This window comes from Perognathus longimembris, chromosome 5, assembly GCF_023159225.1.
Source record: "Perognathus longimembris pacificus isolate PPM17 chromosome 5, ASM2315922v1, whole genome shotgun sequence".
Lineage (NCBI taxonomy): Eukaryota > Metazoa > Chordata > Mammalia > Rodentia > Heteromyidae > Perognathus > Perognathus longimembris.
In genome coordinates, this window is record NC_063165.1 from 39161200 (window position 1) to 39182054 (window position 20855).

General features: G+C 37.1%; 1 pseudogene; it reads left to right on the forward strand.

Moving 5' to 3' along the window:
- The first annotated feature begins 1502 nt into the window (after positions 1-1502).
- On the forward strand, positions 1503-1605 carry LOC125352121 (annotated as a pseudogene).
- The last annotated feature ends 19250 nt before the right edge of the window (positions 1606-20855 follow it).

A 20855-nucleotide genomic window follows, 5' to 3' on the forward strand; every position in this document is an offset into this window, starting at 1 on the left:
AAGTTAGCAAGGATGGAGGCGGGCATACTGATAGACTAACCTGACATTAAAGTGAGTATTTCTGTAGGTTCTGTCTGTTAGTAACTTTATATTTTCTGTAACCCCTGAAATAAACTGTTAGCACATGTTATCATTGCTAGTTTATGGACAAGAAAGGGATGCTGTAATTCACTGAAGATCACATAGAAAAAAAAAATGCACAGATACATTTTGTATTATGATCGTAGGACTTGACCTTGGCTGCAGAGCACTCTGGGCCTTCTGGAAGGCATTCAGCCTTAAAATATAGCAGGCTTCTGAAGCTGATGCCAGAGTATCTGGTAAGCCTGGTGCTATGATCTATCTTGTCTCATTTGCTAATAGTGTGATTCAGAACTACCCCCAGACTTGTTATCTTGGCTCCACCCACTTTTTCAATTTATTCCCATCCTCTCTAGATCATATAGATTCTATTTCCACTTGATCCTTAAGGAAGATGACTCTTCTCCTTCAGGTCCAGTTCCTGACATCCAGTAAGGCCACTACACTTGAAGCAGAATCACCTGGGAAGCAGATCAAATGGAAATCAAGCCTAACCATTTCCAAATCAGGTAGGTTGCTGGTGATCCTGCTGCTGCTCCTCCTGTATCTGCACAAGAGATAAGGGAAAGGGGGGAACTGGGACAAATCAGGCAACCAATTGACTCAGGTGTCAATATCAATTGTGCTATCAGAGCCTTGGCTCAGAACTAGAATGTAACTCTGAAGTGTGCCCTTGATTAGGGCAAAAAGTACTTCCTTGAGGACAAGCAGTATCTGGTTGCCTTAGCACAGGGCTAACAGTGTAGAGCACCCACAGTCCCAGTGTAAGAACTTGGGCAGACAGAAGCAGGACACCTGAGGCCCACCCAACACACCTCTTCCCATGCCTCCTGTGATTTCCCTCACTCTGCAGGCAAAAGCTGTTGTAGAGGGTCAGCACAATAAAGAGCAAAAAACCCAAGTCCTCTGTCTGAAGGAAACTAATCTTAGTGGATTTCGGACTTTGCTCCGCCTACCATTTGCTATCACAATTAATACCCTTTAGGCACAATGTTATCTCTACCCCAAAAGGCTGTTATGAGGAACTAACAGCTGTACCAACCCTGATCTTTTTCCCTACTAAATTCACTGTATTGAACCTTGGACAACTTAGACCACCAGGAAGATTAAGATAACTTCATATATGTTATCTAACTTCTACTCTGACACTAATTTCTAGGTCAAATTAAATCATGTATTTTATAGTTCAGAGTTACAGTCAATATATTATCTCTCAAATATATATGATTAAAAATATGAGCCCTCTCAAAGGAAATTTGAGAACTCAGAGCCTAATTTTTAATTCTTGGTTATATTGATTAAGGATTTAATTTAGGACAGACTGGTCACTTTTGTCCAAAGTTTAAAATGTCAAATAAGCAATGCTCACAGAATTTGTTTCAAATTTATTAAATGCCTCCCTATTTAAAATAAGATATATTATCGCTTCTTGGCCTTTTGGCTAAGATCAAGTGTAAAATAAGATATAACATATTATATGTGACCCCCCTGGGCATAATTTATTCAGATTTTTTTAAAGCTTTTTGAAAAGTTTCTCTAAAATCAATTATTAAGAAAAAGACTCACTAAAGAATTAGAGAAGAAGAAGAAGAAGAAAAAGAATTAGGGAAGGATGCTACCATGACTTGCTATGGGAACCCAAAGAAACAACCTTAGGAAACAGCTGTGGCTGGGAGACCAGGGCAGGTTTAGATAGCTGAAGATCCCTGCAGTGGTTCTAATATTGTTTGGTACAAGAGTTCCCTCCTTTGCCTGCACTTTAGCTTTCTTAGTTTCAAGTAGCTTGCAAAGTCAAGATAATAAAAATTTCAGAAACACACAATTCATAAGTTTTAACTTCCAGGCTGAGTTTTGAAATGATGTTTCGGGTATGTGTGGGTTGTGGGGCAGCCTGGGTGCTGTCCTTGGGCTCTTCAGCTCAAGGCTAGCTCTCTACCACTTAAGTAACAGCACAGCTTCTGATTTTCTGGTGGTTAATTGGAGATAAGAGTCTCATGGACTTTCCTGCCTAGTCTGGTTTTGAGCTTTGATCCTCATATTTCAGCCTCCTGTGTAGCTAGGATTACAGGCCTCAGCCACCAGTGTCTGGTTTGAAATGAAATCTTGCATAGTTCCACTTCATTCCTTCTAGAACACAAAGTATCCCTTTCTTCAGCATAATTAACCTCCTCCTCACTATATACCACCTGTTAGCTACCTAAAAGCCACTTTGGTTAGCAGGTCAGCTATCACAGTGGCAGTACTTGTATTTAACTCTGATACTACTTAATAATGAGCTCACAGTGCAAACCTTTTTTTAAGTGAATTGTATTAGTGGCTTTTTCTTTTTGTACTCCTTGTTGTTACAAATCTCTTCCTGTCCTGATTTACAGATTTATGACATCACAAATATATAAGTATAGGAAAATACTTTGTATAATAGAGCCTAATTCCTATCCACAGTTTCAAGCACCAGTTTGGGGGCCTTAGAATGTACCCTCTTCAGATAAAGGGAGAAACAACCATACATTATACTTAGTAAGTTGAATACAGGGGCTCAAACTTGTAACACTACTCTTGAGATACAAGGCCAGCTAGGGCAAAGTGAGATCCGCATCTTGTCCAGAAGGTGGTGGCACATGTTTGAGTTCCAGCTATGCAGAAGGCTGACACAAAAATATGGTCTAGGCCAGTCGGGGGTGGGGGGTGGGGGCAGTGAGGGGGGGGAGGGGGGCAAAGGGGAGGGGGACTCAAGACCATATCTGAAAATTGACTATGAAAAAAGGCTAGAGATATAGCTCAAGTGACTGTCTCACAAGCAAAAAGCCCTGAGTTCAAACTTCAGTATCACAAACAAACAAACAAAAGATTGTTTAATGAGGTAGAAAGGAAGAAACTTCTCAGGTTAGTAGGGATAAAGACTGACAGTCAAGTCTACCAATTATTCTGCTTTAGGTAAATGGAATCATTCAAGCAAAACAAAAGTCATCCCATGGATTTAGTGCTTTGGGATTTTAGTGGAAATGAAAGCACTTAAAATTCAACTTGTACCAACTGCCAGAGCAGAAATTAAATCAAACTCCTCTGAAATCTCTTCTGGGAAGTGAACTGGTTAACAGTTGATCTAATGTCTACATGAATAAATAAGAGACAAGACAAGACAGTTATAACACAAGCCAGTAGTTTAAATGTAAAATGGTAAAGGTTATTAATAAATTTCTGTAAAAATTCAAGACAATTGCTCATGGACTTGAAAATATTCCATACACTTTATTTTCTGCTTCAAGACAGACACAGTTTGAAGATGCATTTAGGAAGAAGAAAAGTAATTCCATAGACAGAGAAATAAAGCCATTGGTGTATGACTACCTGATTGAAATTACCCTTTGGGATTGACAAACATCCTTCTTATCTTCCATTGCCCTAGGCCTTAGCAGCCTAGCCACAAATGAGTTCACGTTAGTATGAATGAATAAAGTTCCTTGTCAAGCTGCCATCCCTCTCATAACTGCCTCTCAACTCCTAGGTTTTCTACACTGAGATCCTTAGGAGAGTGACATCATTCCTCTCCTATTTGCTATCACGGTTTCTTTGCAATATCTTGTACTTTCAGAGGAAGGGTAGAAGGTGAACCCATGCAACAGCAATATTTAGAAGACGGTATACTGTAAACCAACTGTACATCATGAGGGAGGGTGAGGAGAGAACTGGGGAGGGGGAAGGTGAGAGAAAAAGGAGGAGGTAAAAAGTTTGATAAGAAATGTACTCACTGCCTTACATATGTAACTGTAACCCCTCTGTACATTACTTTGACAGTAAAAAAAAAAACAACAACAAACAATACCACATTTTAAAAAAGAGAGAGACAGGAGCAAAGAATAATTTCACAGTCCAGATTCTGTGTGAGAAACCTGCATCCCTAATATTCTTAGCTAGTCTCTCAAAGCTGCTTTACCCAATGTCCCAAGAACCAATCCTTGAGTCCTTATGAAAGATTGAGTTTTCCCAAATTAGTGATGCCTAGCTTTTGGTAGCACATATTCTTCCTCCACAATTAAGGCAGTAGATTCTCCTTTTCTTCTCCTTGAACCTAGGCCCACTGTGTGATTGTTGCAAACAATAGATTACATCATCAGTGATGCTCTGTGACTCCTAAGATGGGGATGCCTTTGGGATTGGGAAGTTGGAACCCACCCCCCTGTGTTGAGAGAAAACACTAACCACTGGAGAGACTCCACTGTCATTCCCATAAAGTAACTCCATGTGATATTTGAGCCTTCAGTCCACAGTCATTTCTGTATGTGTAAAAAAAAGCAAACTTGAAATAGTCACAACTCCAACTCATTGAGAGCAACAAGTTATTCCCTCCCACACCCTGTCCAAATTGCAGAAGGAAGCCAAGAAAGGCCATGTCTGTAAACCAGTGTTTCCAAGTCTTTTGTTGTATTGCACTCCAGAGATGAAACAATTCTACTTTATCAGCGCCCTACAATCAAATGGGGAGAACACAGATATTTCCAATTCTATGCGGCTCTCTGAACATCAAGCAGAAGTATAATCCTGTCTAAATGCTATAGATTTAACAACAAGCTTTTTGCTTCTACTTGCTAAATAAGCAACTGAAGATATTCAGGCATGAGGTGATCACCTCCATGTTGCAACTCAAGATTTCTCCCTGGCAGATCCCTTTGCTGCACACATTTCAGTTCACCTAAGTAGATGGCCTGGGGACTGGCAGCAGAGGTGAGGAACTGGGATGCAATTTTAGGAGAGAGATGAAGATTGGCTTAAAATTCTACCTCAGGCCAGATCTCAGCTGTTTTTGCTAAACTACAATTGAAAGAAAACTCTTGACAACTGTGATTTCACTTTCTGCTGTAACAATGTCATTTGATAAAAACCAATATGTACAAGAATAATAGAGAATGCAAAGAGAGAAACGTGTGTATGGGTTATAACCTTTAGTACAGGAGCAATCAGGAATTTAAGTAACTTTTGCAAAGACCTCTAAGATACTAAGCTAAGTTAGTATCACTGGGATAATTCAAAAGAGTTACCAAAAACAAAACAAAAAAATTATTCTTAGCCAGTAGCCAGGCTCACACCTGTATTTCTAGCTACTCAGGAGGCTGAGATCTAAATATCACAATTCAAGGTCAGCCCAGGCAGGAAAGTCCATGAGACTCTTATCTCCAATTGACCACCAAAAAAACTGGAAAAAGAGCTGTGCTTAAAGTAGTAGTGCACTAGCCTTGAGCAATAAGCTCAGAGGCAGTCCCTGCTTTCAAACCCCACAACTGACGAAAATAAAAAATAAATGAATAAAATTTGTTATTAAACTATGTTATGATCTTGAAATGGAGCCACCCCCAGAACAGAGCAAGACCTGACCCGCTGGATTTAACTCAGCTCTGGACTGAGTAGCCCAGAGCCTCAGTTGCAGGATGTTTATAAAGGCAAAAATCACATGTACCACTCGCAGGTGGTCTGGCAAGTTAGACTAAGCAAGCAAGCAGACATACAGAAGCTGAATTGTTTAGTGATCACAATTCTAGCAAACTCCAGTAAACAAAGCAATACAATTCTTGGTTCTGGGTGTGACTGGTATTTACTTATTTAACTTCTTAATTAACTTTAACTCTCTTTCTGGAACTTCCCTAAACCAAAAAAGGCAAATGGAAATACTTGAAATGAATGTGAACAAATAAATTTGAAATAGCTCTCACTCTAGCTCTTAAAATTATATTTGCTCTTTATAACAAAGGACTCCCAACCCCACAATTCATCTGATAGTTAAGTGAGATATTCAGAAATTGAAACAAACACAATCATTTTGTATTTTCCTTTTTGTTAACCTGGTTTCACCAAAGCAATACAAAGTTAAGGGTTACAGATTAATATTAAAAAACAAATACAAATCAGAAAGACATGCACAGAAAGGGATATACATTATTTTAGAGTTCATTTCATAGGTTTTATTTTGAGCTGTGTTTAGCATTATAATTTGTAAAGATTTTTTTTCATTCTAATGTTTAATTACAGCTAATGATAACTATGGCTTCCAGCTATTTAGAACTCCATGGAGCTAGTCACTGTACTAATTATTCACAGCATCCTACTCTGTTCCCCACAATGAGAATGCTTGGAGGCAGATATCATTATGTATTATCTTCAGAACAAAGTAAATAGCTTGTCCAGTATCCTACAGCTGGTAGAATGAGGTATCTGCTTAAAACTTGTCTTCTAAATGCCTACAATTAAATCCATCCACACACAGTTGTGTGAACCACAGCAGCAGAACTTTTAGTGTTTCAAATCATGCCTCACACATTAGTCTAGAAGTAAGAAGACATTATAGCAATACCCACTGCTGTTTCCTTCCTATTCTCTCATGCCTCGTCCCTTCCCCCCAAAAAAGGAAAAAGAACAACAACAAAATAAAAACGTAGGTCTGTCCTCTCTCCCTGAAAGAACCACAAGTTTCTTCCTCAATCATCTGGACTTTGTCTCACAGAAAAGGAAAACGCAAGCCTCAGGAATGAAGGGTATCAGGAAAATATTTTGAATATGAAAAAAAAAAATAGAGAGCAGCAGTACTTTCATGTGACTTTCATCCAAGCCACACCTTTCCCCTCCTCGCCCACCTGCAGCGTTCTCTTTTGTGTAATTTTCTGAAGAAAGTATTCACAATATGTCCATACCACAGCAATGACATTATTTTTCCTTTCCTCTTAAAAGGTCATGGTATTTGGGTTTTAGAAAAGATAATGATGGTGGCAAATTCCAAATATAGACACACCTCACTGGTGTGGTTGGAAAAGATAATTCCAGCTGTCCAGCACTCAGGACAGATTCACTGATTGCCATATTGCCATGATCTCAAAATTAAGGAAAGTGTGTATTTTTCATATTTTCAAGGTGGACACTGAGTCTCACTGCTGTCCATTGACTAGAAAGACTCACCCACCCGTAATAGGCTGAATATCTTAATAATTTTATGTTTTATGTGTTGATTTCTTCTCAGGCAGGCAGGATGGAACAATAGAAACTCACACATATAGATCATAGAACAGTCTTCAGAGACATTTGCAGGAAGTGTACCTGAGGCTGCCAGTCATCAAAGTCAATGCTCTTTTTTTTGTAATCTTTTGCACTGAAATCCTACAGTTCTTTATATCATGAGCCATCCACCAACTCTTTGTCTCCGTGGTGGACTTACAACTTTGACCAATAGAATGTAGGTGACATCGTATGTTCTCAGTTGCGAGCCTAGGCTTTCAAAGCCCGTGTAGCCTCAACTTTTACTCCTGGGATCTATCGTAGCCACTGTGAAAAAAGCCCTGTCTTCAGCGATTGCAAGTTCCTTAATATATAGAAAAGGATGCATTAAGCCCTCCAATTCTCTAGCAACACTGAACTTCAAAGTAAAGTAAAAGCATGACTGTCAAGTAAGAGCTTCCCAAGCATTCACAGCAGACCACAGAATGTGAGAGACAAGAACCCAGGCTTCTGAGCCACTGAGTTTCAGGATGGCTTACTCTTCAGCAAGACAAATCAATGGAAAAAGTGAATCTAAAATTACATGTGTCTCTTGAGGCCTCAAGCCCCCTAAATACCATTAATTAAACATGCTGTTCAAAATGCAATCCATGACTCAAATAGTCCTCCAAACTAGTAGATATTTATGTTTACAAGTTAATCAGCATTCTGATTCAGTGTCAGATACAGCTTAGATATTAGATATTACTCTTATCAATAGTTAATAAAGAAATAACATTGTTATCTTTGCTCCATATTGATTACCTTGTCTAGAAAAATCAGTCTATGGCTTAACATCATGTTAAGCATGATAATTTTTTTTTCCTCTAGAACACGGATGTCAAATTTCCCCACATCCCTCCAATGGATGAAAGGAGACCCTTTATCCTTGTAAATCCACTTCTAAGCCCAAAATCTTTGGCTAAAACTCTAGGGGCTTCAAAATTCAGAACTGTTGAAAGAAAGCCATGTTTCATGAGAAAGACAATAAGATGAGGGGAAAAAAAATCTGTGTTTAATTTACAGTCCTCTCACATGCGAGCTGTCACACAGTTAAGAACTAAACACAACCTTGAGAGGTCACTGGTTCATTCTGCATTCTTCAAAAGCTGTTTTACATCCATAGTTATTCGCGTTCTCCCTTAGGCCTTATTTTTTCTAATATCAAAAACATTAAAGAATTCCCCAGTTTAAAAATGACTTGGTTAAGAAGTGTTTTATTCAAGTCTTTTCAATGTAGAGTGGGAGGATAATTTTATTTTTATTTTCAGTAGCATGATAATAGATGTTTAATGACCAATTAAAGTGGGTCTCAATCTACCATGTATTTTGGTGATCTATAGTATGCATATCACACAGTTTATAAAAATAATAAATATATAGTACTATTTATTATAAGTTCCATTTATTTGCAACACCTTTATTATTGTGTGTGTGTGTGTGTGTGTGTGTGTGTGTGTGTGTGTGTGTGCGTGTGTTTGTGCTGGGCCTGAGATTTAAACTTGGGGTCTGGTCATTTTTCCTGGTCTTCTTTTGGCTCAAGGCTAGTACACAGCTCCATTTTTGGCTTTTTGGTGATATGTAGGAGATAAGATTCTAACTGACTTTCCTGCCTGGCCTGCCTTTAAACCATAATCCTCAATCCTCAGATCTCAGTTTCCTGAGTAGCTGGGACTACAAGAGTGAGGCACAAATGCCCAATTCAGAGTTCTCTCCACCACCATCACCACCATCCACTTTTTAAAATTTATCTATGGTACAATGCAGATTTGTATGTACTTGTAGATTTTGCAAGTAAATTTGCATCCAATCCAGAATTCCTTTTTCCAAATTTATTATCATTTAAACTGACACGTGATCTATGATTAAACTTGTTCCCACTTTTTTACAAATTATAGCCACTAAATTGAAAATTCAGATTCAGCACTAGACATGACATACTTTTTAGTTTAATCTTCATCATTAACATTTCACTCTCACTTTCTTAAGTCTAGACAATCAACAAAACAGTAAATCAAACCTTTATCATAGCACTTGCAGATTTGCATGGTTTGAATAGTGTCACCCTGGCTGTAACTTCAAGCCATCAAGGTGAGTGACATCATTGAACTCAGAGTTGGGAAGACATGTATAATGCCACACCATTAAATTGTATTTGCACATTCTAAGAGATAAGTCACCTCAGGAAGTTAGTGAAATCATTAAAAGTAATGTGATTGAAGGATTTATCACCTTTATTTTTAGGATAATTGTTTCACTTTAACTCTACATGATTTAGTTTTAAATACTATGATTAACAGTTTGTAAAATGCCTCTAAGTTTTGCTATCAGATCTTGTAAGCTTGCATCATCTGGATTCAGCACATATTATTGAAGTATAATTTAATGGAGCCTGTTGTTTTTGTTTTAACCTGTAAGGCAACAATTTCACATCAAGACTACTTCCATACTAAATTTGGGCCTAAGAAGAAAGGAACTGGATGTGAAAACTAAATTTAAAGAAGTAAAATTCACATGCTTGTGTGTAGTTAATGGAATTATTCTTTGCCTTAATCTCTTGTATTTATATATTTTCTATCCTGTCCTCTGAGAATCTTTTGATTCATGTAAGGATCTAATCCACTATATATTTCACAAATATCTGGGTATAATGCAACTTTTAAAATATGGTTTTGTTTTTTATTGTACAGTTTGAAAACAAAGTTTAAGGAGATAAAGGAAGGAAGGAAGGAAGGAAGGAAGGAAGGAAGGAAGGAAGGAAGGAAGGAAGGAAGGAAGGAAGGAAGGAGAAGAATATTGAAAAGAAAACCTGGGAAAGTGTTTAAAGCCCTCTATTTCAAACTCAAGTCTTCTTTATGTAAATACAGGCATAATATGCCATTAACCCAGACAAGCAGCCTCCTAGCTTGCAGCTTGGCTCCAGAAACACTTATACCAACTTCTCATCCTCCATATCACCACCACCAAGCAAACACTCTCCCATTCCTTAGCCCTGAGCTGGTTAACCAGGAGTGGTTGAGATGAATGCTTCTGAAACTCTAGTACTGCAGCAATGCCTCAGAGTGCTCTAAAGAACTCATTAACACATCAGGTTAATATCCCATTTGACTACTAAAGCATGCAGAAAATGTGCCTCTGTATTTACTGGGTAGACTCTCAAAACACCATTAAAAGACTATATAGCCAAGTCTGAATTTTCACACAATGACTGGCTAAGTCTTTGAGTGATAAACTAAACCCTGATTTCCCTAGCTTTATTGGACTCCTAGCACAGGGTATCTCTGGAACCCTCTGATGTATAAAATGTTTTCTCTGTGCAAATGTCATTCATGACCTCATCCTTAGTTTTCTGTATTTTGGACTCTGTGCATCTTTCTAAATTACTTTCCTATGTGTAATGTTTTGTAAAGAGGATATACTTTGATTCTTCCTCATATCCTCTGAATGCCTGAATACAGTTCCCTACAAAAATCATAACCTACATCCTCTAAGGCATCTTACATGTAAAGTAAGGCCCAGTGTCTTTGTCTTCTAGTTTAGGTATGTTCACAAAGAATACCAAATCTATCAGTTCATTTTACTTCTAGATAAAATTCAGATAAATCAATCAATCAAATAAATTTTATGTTTATTTAAAGGACTTAATGAAAAAATATCAAGTATGTGCTACATAGCCTAAGAAACCAGAGCTTTTCAACAGGCTAATTGCAAGTGTCAAAATTCAGGTTAACGAGAGAGACAAATGACATCATGATAAATTAAGGAGAGTGGTTTTTTGTTTTTTTTTTTTTTTTTTACTAATTTTAGTCAGTGTGGTGAGGAGGTATATGAGATGCTTTTGCCATTTTACTTCTGTTTTCTCAGTTTTGTCCTTAGAGAAGAAATGTTTTTCTTTTTTGTTTCTCTTTTCTTTTCCTTTCTTTTCTTCTTTCTTTCTTTCCATTCTTTCTTTCTTCCTATCTTTTTTTTTTTTTTTTTTTTGGCAGTTAGTAGTACTGGGGCCTGGTGTTTGGCAGGCAGGTACTCTACCTGAGCCATACCTCTAGCCTCTTTCTGCCTTATTTTCAAGGTAGTATATTAAAACTTTCTTCCTGGGTTCTCTGAGGCTATGTTCTTCCTATTGGGCTATCCCATGCTAGTGGGGATGACAATATATGAGCCACTACATCCAGCCATCGGGTTTCCTCCATAGTTGGAAGGACAGAAACGGATCACTGTGCCCATCATTGATTAAGATGAAATCTCCTCAAGTTTTACATCTGGGCTCATCTCAAACTCTCATCCCCCAATCTTTACCTCCCAAACAGGTAAAACTACAGGCTTGAGCTACTAAACCCAACTGAAGAAGGATGGTTTCTATACATGCCTGTCTCTCCTGTGAAGTGCAAAGAACACAACTGTTTGTAAAATACTGTGCCCCACCTCCAGGAAGCCACAGACTGAAGGGAACAAGAACATCATCCCTAATTAAGGAAGACTCATCAATATTTCTATGTCAAGCTAGAAGCAAAACAATCAACATTTACTGGGCATTCACTATGGGCCAGATACTGGCTGGGTACCCTCATTCACTACTATGTTTATTCTACAATGCACTTATTGTGTTTACTGATGAGCATAGGACTTAGGTTTCTAGTGATCTCATAAACACTTGTGCCTAAATTTTTATACTACTCTCATACCTGAGCAAGGTAGGTAAAATGTTTGTAAGACCGTTTCCAGTGTAACTTGATCTTAAAGAATTACTTCGTTAATCTCCATTAGATTTTATTCACCCCTTCTCGTTTTCAGTAGTCTTATTACCAGTCCCCTTGTAAAGCTCTCCATTCATCCCTGCCTCCCACCCCTACTGTGTACTAATATATACTTGCATCCTCGGTCCACCCCCATTCCTGGAGCAGTAGGCACACATGCAGTAACTGTAGCCTCTTCTACCGCATCTATGTAATGAACACATTACATCTAAACAACCTAAAATCACTGACTATTTAAGAGGAGAACTGGTGCTTCTGTAAGTCTACTATACTATTCGTGTATTGCAACATGGATTCATCAGCATTGTTTGATATTCAAACAATCTTGCATGCCAAACGGCACTGACTTCCTACAAAGAATTCATTTTCTCAATAATGCATCTCTGAATTGACTGAGCTACCTCTGCTTAAGACTGGAGTTTAGATTTTCAATTCTTTTTCATATATCATTCTAGACTCAAAGGAAAGTAACTTCCTGAAACCTTCTCCATTCATGGCAGATTATCAGATCAGTGAATAAGAGTAAGGTTTAAGGCTTCTTCAAGGTCTTAGCTAGGAAGTAGCAGTGTTATCTGCCCTCATTCCAGCACCAAGTGATTCACATGATGAAGCCCATATTAATGGTGGTAAATATTGCTCATCCATGTGCATCTCTGAAAAGTCAAATAGGAGAAAACAATGAAGCCAATCTACCACACATGAATGTTTTATTTCATGCATTCTCCATATGGAAAGCTACTAGGATTCCTATTGTAAATATGAATAAACTGAGACTAGACTATGAACAATGAAACAACATCCCACATTCATACAGTTAATGAGAGCAAAATCAAACATTTGAACAAAGTATAGTTTTGACTTTATAGAGCACAAACGGTTTTCATGACATCAGAAACCTAATGTAGCATTTAGACTCCTAGCCAAAGAAGAAAAGTGGAGGCGTTGCAGGTGACAGGGCTATTTTTGTTATAAAATGCATCAAGAAATGAAATAAAATGAAATACTCACTGGGGTTGGAAACCTCTTGTTATTATTCTTAAAGAGAAATTTATTTTCCTTCAAAATGGCTCGCATTGTTTTATATAATCTCTACTGTGGCTGCCATCACTCCACACCACTTATCCTGTGATATTCCTGAGTTTTAGCCTATGCATTGTCACCTGAAACAAAATCTGTCACAGGACTTGTCCATATAACTTTCTCTTTATAGCTAAAGAAGATGATTATGAAAACAATTACAATAACTTTATTATAGCTTTTTATTGTTTTTTGAGGTTCAAGACCAACACTAGGAGTTTGTACTTGATGATTTTGTTCATTGGCTGGCACTCTACCAACTAAGCCATGCCTTTGACCCCGATCTTAGTTCTTAAAAAACACGGGATCCCCAAACTGTGCATTTGTAGCAAGATTGTCTTTACACTACTGTTCTTCAAATTTGGCACTGAACCTGGTATGGGTGACAGTTTATTTTAGGTAACCATTAGGAATCAGAAGGCTGTAGTGGTCCATTGCATTGGTCTCAACTAACTTCTAGTCCCAAATGGGTCTTGTGCCCATGACTTGGGTTCCTAATCAGCTTATCCTGATATATTATTTTCTACATTTTTCAGGTCTTCAAAATCTCATTGCAGTGCTGGTTAAGATGAGATTGCCAATCTTAATTTCATGAAGAATCCAGTTCCTATCGCTACTTTAGCATAGACAGGATAGGCTCAGAAAGGTTCATGATTAATCAAGCAGAGAAGACCACAGTACATTAAACAACTGAGTCGCAGTGATTTGTGGTGAACTACAGTTCCCACTAGCACTGGAATTGGAGGAATACTGAGGCTTTAAAAATCTTACCTCATGTCATCTTTAACTATACTTCTTTTCTAACATGAGAATTCTAGTGCAAATGCATCTTGAATTATAATTATGTTCCCATCATTTTATTTGAAAGAAATCAGGAAATGTTCAATAAAATGTGTTGCTTTGATCCTCTGGACCTTGGTCCAGATTCTCCTACACCATTGTCTTGACCCCTCTGAGGGCCTCACCAGTATAAGTCCTCACATCTGCTCCACCACGGCCTGTCTGTCCACAGCAGCCCCCCATGACACAGCAGCTGTCTCTACCTGCATTGCTCCCCCCAATAAAGTGTGATCATGAGCTTCGGATACAAGTTATTAACTCAAAACTAATGGAAAACAGGAAAGCCTGATGGGATGACAAAATAGTTTTATATCTCCAAGAGGAGTATCAGAAAATACTGTAATTATGCCAGGATTATACTGAGATTAAATCTAAGGTAAGGCTCAGGTTGGATTTATTTTTTTTAACTCAATCTCTTCTTGTGGATTGTGTGTAGGGGCCACTGGATGCCAGTTTGAAGTGAGACTGCCCATCTTCCATTAGCAGCCATTGTACAGAGTGCTTGAATTTGGCTTGCTGTATGAAATGCATATCAAAATGATCCTTTTAGAGATGCATCCAGTTACAATTTGATCACACCTTAGTATGTGTTATCATGAGTGTATTTCGATGAATGGCAAATTACCCCAAATGACAGGAAGCTGAAACCTATTTCTCATCTTGGTTGCTGATTGGCTGTCACTGTGGCCAAGTCCTGTAACTTTCTCTGCCTCAATTTTTAGCCTACAACCTAAATAAGCTGATATGCAGCACGTTCCCCATGGAGCAGCTGTCTTCAAAATTCTAAGCATAATCACTTGTGATTGTTATACAGGCAGTTTTGAAGAAACTGAAAGTCAGTTTTATCCTTCCATTTTTAGCAGATGCAACACAAATTAGCAATGATGTCCAAGAAAGAATTTTGATGTTATATCTGCTGGATATTCTTCTTTATACAGCCCCCCAAAATTTTGTTTCTTTTCATTGTCCCATAAATTCATAAGGTGTGGGACTTTAAAATCTTCACATAAGCAAGAAGGTTACTAAATCCATGAACCCCTCTAATATGGTATAATCCTCAATACTTAAATTGCTATGGCCATATAGTGAGTGACAACCAATAGGGACATGACACTACCAACAAGTGTTGTTCTTTTCCACTACTAAGTGAAAAATCCACTTCCCTACAAGTTGTATTTGTTGGTTACTTACATTTTTGCTTTGTTAAGTAAGGATCTATCATATTATCTGGAAAAATGCATATAATTGAAAGGATAAAATAAAACTCAAATCAAGCAAAAAAATTAAAGAAAAAAATAAAACCAAGAACTAAATGATTGCAAAGAAGACTTCCCTGCTCTCATAAATTTGCTAAAAATGGGACAATGATCTCCCTCTGAGATTTTATCAGCTACCCATTGGTCTGACTTTTGCTCCCTGAAGCTACACATAATAAATCAAGTCTCTCTTCCACAGGAAGTCCCTTAGATATGCAAAATAAAAAGAGATACTGAGTCCTCCAGGCTACTTCAGAATGAAAAATCTTAACCATTGCCCAGAAAACCTTATTAATTTACTTCACCTTTGTGAGAAGATTCTACTCTGTTTTATTGCCTCTATGCTTAAGAGACTCCAGGGCTTTTGATTTCCTGACTCATTCCACTTAACTTTGCTTTAAGTAGAACACATTTTTACTTGGAATCGAGACCTTTGTGGGAGAATGGTCCAATTGGCACTAGTGAGATTGACAGTAATGCAGCCTCAGTGGTAGCAAACTCTACCTTTACAACCTTCTTTCCTGACCTGAGAGAAGTCAGGACCCATTGTTACATTCCCTCTGGTCAAGCCACAAAAGGCTGCATAGATTGGGAGCCATTTTACTACCTGGGGTTGGAACAGTTATATAATCTTCTTTCCTGACTTGATAGAATTGCATTGAAACCATTCAGAGAGAAAAAGAAAATAGTCTATTTCTAAAATGTTCAGGTGAAAGGGATTATGTGTAGGGATTTATTGGCTAGTTGACTGATCTGGCTTTGGGTCCTGTCATCCCTGCCATGTTAGCATTGTGATTCAAACCCACTTGGCTGAAGGAGTACTAAGGCTTTCCCTTTTGCTATTCTGCATGTGTTCTTTTCAAAACATTGGCATTTAGTGACTATGAATATATAATATTTGTCTATAATATATACAATCTCTCTATATAGTATATATTTTATATGTATATATAACCAATGTATGTGTATATATATGTAGTCAATGTGTGTTTGTGTGTATATGTATTACAGATGATATATAGACTATAGATAGAATATAGATAGATAGATAGATAGATAGATAGATAGATAGATAGATAGATAGATAGATATAGATACTCAAGAAAGGACTTTCCTTCAGAAAAAGGGGACATAAGTGTCTGAATTCCCATGCTGAAACCTCCAGCAAACACTGCATGGTAGAAGAGGGTGGACTGAATGATATTTTGCTGATATTAGATTTGAACTCAGAACCTGATACTCTTGCTCAAGGCTGGTGCTTCACCACTTAAGCCACATTTCCAGTTCTGACTTTCTGCTAGTTACTTAAAGATAAGATTCTCACAGACTTTCCTGACTAAACTGTCTTCAGACTATGATCTCCAGATTTCAGCTTTTTGAGTAGTTAAGATTAGAGGCATGAGTCACCAATACACACCAAAGGTTTTCTTTCACTTAAGGCCATCCGGGTCAGATTCTGTCTTAGTCTTAACATTTTCCATAGTTTTAGAGTATCTTCAAGATTGTGGACACCTTCATAGGCAAGTAGAAGCCAACTTTTCTATCCCCCCAAATCCCACAATATATCACCTAGCATCTGGTAGCTTTAAATGTCTTTAAATATTTCTCAAATAAGTGGCAATTATGCATCCACCTGCTGTGATCTTTATCTCATTTATTACCAACTTCTCCAAGATCATTCAATTATGCATCCTAGAAAGATTCAAGAAGAATCAAAGATCTCAGAGATCAGAGGTAAAGTCTTCCCAAGATTATGTCCAAAGTAATTAGAGTTCAAAAGTCCTAAGAGACAAAAAATATTGACAAAACTGCACTTTTGAACAGCACCTTCTCAGCAACTTGGCTCTGACCAAAAATTTCACAAATGCCTCTTAAAATTTATATTTATCTCTGACCTCTCCAAAATGAGCTATAAAACCATTTTGATAGGCAGAGCGGTCATGATGTCCACAGCAGTTAAGGCAGTATTTTGTTGTCTTGGCAACAAGATTTAAAAGGAAGCCCAGAATTCAAGCACCCTTCTGATCCTGCTTAAAGCCCTGGCCCATGGCCTGCTTCACAATCCAGTTTCTAGAGCAGTAAGCCGCCGCCAGTTTTTCAAATAGTTGTATAAATGTGCTGTATAAATGTGATGGCTTGAGAGATAACCACTATGTCGTCTACCAGGAAGTTTCAGCCTCCTGTTGTTCATCCAAAATCATATAAGCACAAAGACTGAAAGAAATAATTGAAGGAAATAATCAGAACTCCAGGAAGGAAATACACACACACACACACACACACACACACACACACACACACACACACACACACACCCCTAAACAAGACATAGTCCAAATAAAAATGCAAACTGTAACAGAGAAGCATGAGATTGCATGAATGGTACATTTTGTACTAAACTGATAAATTTGAACTTGATACCAAGACTAGTATATTGTGTGAGCCAAGGGAGCTGTGATGTTAGAACTAAAGAAAAATATGTATTGATAACAAACTACTTGTAGTGAACAATGAATATTAAAAGCACATTTCCCTTATTAATTTTTAAAACAACCTTCAATGGACTAATCAAAGGACTCATCAGACTTGATCTTCCATACATCGTTAGGGGTTCCCATGTAGAAATGAGAACCGGCAGAGAAAAGAAACATGTCTTTGTCTTCCAGTATGGTGGACCAAACAATCTATGTGACTGATAAAATAAGAAAGAAATATTTCATGTCATACTGTAAGAATGGCAACTTCATTGAAGTTGTTTCTAGAATGCATAGGTGCGAGATTTGAGAAGGTGGTGATGAATAACTTTTGCTTTCCCAATATTTGGGTGGTATGTTAAGTTTTAAAGACAAGCCATACTTACATGATTAAGAAGTTGACTGCTGAATAAGCTCTTAGAGCAGTAAAATTTAAATCCATCTTATAAGAAAGTACTTGCATCCATAACACCTCTTTTACATGTGAAATGGGTTATGGCATCCTTCCATGAGTAATACAGTTTCAGAAAAAAGTATTCCTGGTAAATCAATTATTTGACCAGAAAGGAATGTTTAATATCATTTTTTAAAAAAGTGCCAGGTATCTCATACCTTGTAATCTTTACTCAGTAGGCGGAGTGCTGATGATCTCAGTTTGAGGCCAGACCAAGCAGGAAATTTTGTGAGAGACTCTTATGTTCAATTAACTTTAAAAAAAAAAAAAAAAAAAGACAGAAGTGACTGACGGTGTGACTTAAGGTAAAGGTTAGTGACCAGACACTGAGTTCAAGCCCTAATACTGGTACAAAAAATAAAATAAAAATGTAAACACAACAAAAATGTTCATATCCACATCTATCCACATCATATCCACACCTAATATCCATTGTCATCATGTTTGGGTGCTAATATCAAAACAGCACCTAATGGAAAAATGATATGGATTACTAGACAGCATGATCTAGGGAAAGTTTTATCTAGGGAAAACACTTATCTAGGGAGCTTTAGCTAGATTCTTCAGCTTAGTCTCTAAAGTACAAATGTATCCAGGACAATGATATTTTGATTCTCTTATTCCTACTTCCTCTGTTTATGGGAGGGGAGTCCTTTCTCCCTCCCTCCTTTCCTTCCTTCCTTCCTTCCTTCTTTCCTTCCTTCCTTCCTTCCTTCCTTTTCTTTCTTTCTTTCTTTCTTTCTTTCTTTCTTTCTTTCTTTCTTCTTTCTTTCTTTCTTTCTTTCTTTCTTTCTATTTTTCCTTGATTTGCTCTGATTTATTAAATAAATCCTTAAAAATGAATGACACAAGAATTTCATTTAAATTATGTAGAATTTGATGTGAATACCTTGAGAATACATATATACGTATGCGTATGTGCACACGTGTATGTGTGTGTGTGTGTGTGTGTGTGTGTGCAAAAAACCTGGGTGAGATTTCAAGGCTCTGCTTTAAAACCCAGGACTAGAGACAGAGGTATATTTACACATGCTTTCAGGAGTCTGAAATCTTTATATTGAATAATAGTTCTAATAGCATGGCTTATAGAGTTTTAGAAGTAAGTCTCTAAATAAATTAAGTACAGGTATGAAAAGAAGCAGTTGCATTTGGGAAGTGTAGCCCTGGGAACAGAGATGGATGGAATGAGGAACCATAACTTTTCTGCTTTAAATTTTTCTACAGTACTTGGTTTTATAAAATATCCACATAACTAGTATTTTCTGGTGCCATTTTGAAGACACTTATTTGTTCTGCATCTTCAAAAATACAGATGGATAGCTACTATAGTGTGGTTAGGTTATAAATTCTACCACATTTAATATAAAACTTACTAAATCTAAAGAAAATCATGTCTTTCATCTAGCCCCCTCAACTTCTTTCATGCAAACGTGAATAGTATAAGACAGAACTCTGAGAAGGAGACATGTTTAGAATATGGATATAATGATGTCATCACCATTTTGTTTCTAGATCATCACACAGATTCCTAAAGGCTTTGTTTTTCTCAGATTCATCATTAATTTTTGCAACTTTAGTGACTTCTTAAAGATCACATGGTTAGTGAAGGGTAGATAGCTTTGAGACACATAAATGATTAAACCCTAATTTTGGGAAGATATTCTTCAATTTACAACAAATTTATAACATAGTAATGTAATAAAACACAGTAACTATTATAATTCGGAAATGCATTTAATATATTAAACTTATAGAATACAATATCTTAGCCACACAGTATACCACAGAACCTCATGGGCAACTTGGGTTACAGCTTGCTCAAACAGCTAAACATCATTGAAGAATATACTAATACATATTACTAATCCAGGAAAAAACTCAGAATCCAAAATCCAAAGGAAATTTTCCACTGAGTGTGTGTCACTTTCACAGCATGGAGAAATAAAAACATAATAATTTTAATTATACTAAGACAGAACAGATACCTTTTATTAACCACTAATCGTGTTAATCTATGAGCAATTTGAGTAGTCATTCATCTGTGCTGCTAGCACACCCATTTCACCAAAAACAAAATGGAGAAACAGAGACATATATTTACCCAAGTTAGTTTGCCTTATAGGTAAAATACTGTGCTTTGAACCAGAGATCATTTTTGGAAGGAGCCTGTGAAATCACTTAGCCTGGCTTCATCATTTTATAATAGAGGAAATTCTGGCTCCTACAAGAAAAATCAGCTTTCCAAAAGTATACAGCTGGTTAGTGCCAGCGCCAAGACTAGAACCCACGGATTCTGGCTTCCAGTCCAATTCTCTTTCAACTACAGAAGGTCATAAAATGTTAAACTTTTTGAGACTGTACAACCCATCTGGGCTTCTAAGATGCCAGAATTATAAGTCTCAATAGTAAGTTAACTTAGGATCTGGGAAACTTTAATACCACTACACTTTTGCAGAGCTAGGAGATTTCAGAGGAAAAAAATAATAAAATAACCATACAAAATGATGCTACAAATTTTGACAATAGCACCAGAAAGGGGAAAAAAAAAAAAACACACATTTTGCAGGCTAGTTGGGTCTCCTCAAAGTCATTGGGAGGTTATTTTTTGTCCAGATGCCTTCAGTTTTCTTAAGGTTTATGAATGGCCAGAACCACAATTAAAGTTGCATACAGGGAAATTTGTGACTAGCAAATTGAGCCACAACATTGGAAACTCAATACATGCAATGTTCCATTGATGCTGAGTTCATGATGCTCTTAAGTTAATAATTTATTCAACTACTCAGCTGGTAATTGTGGTATAAACTTGTATGTGTTATATATACTTGTATATATTAAATATTTAAAATATTTTTATATTTTAAAATAAAAACATGTAGCCACAACAAGGAATAAGTGCAAG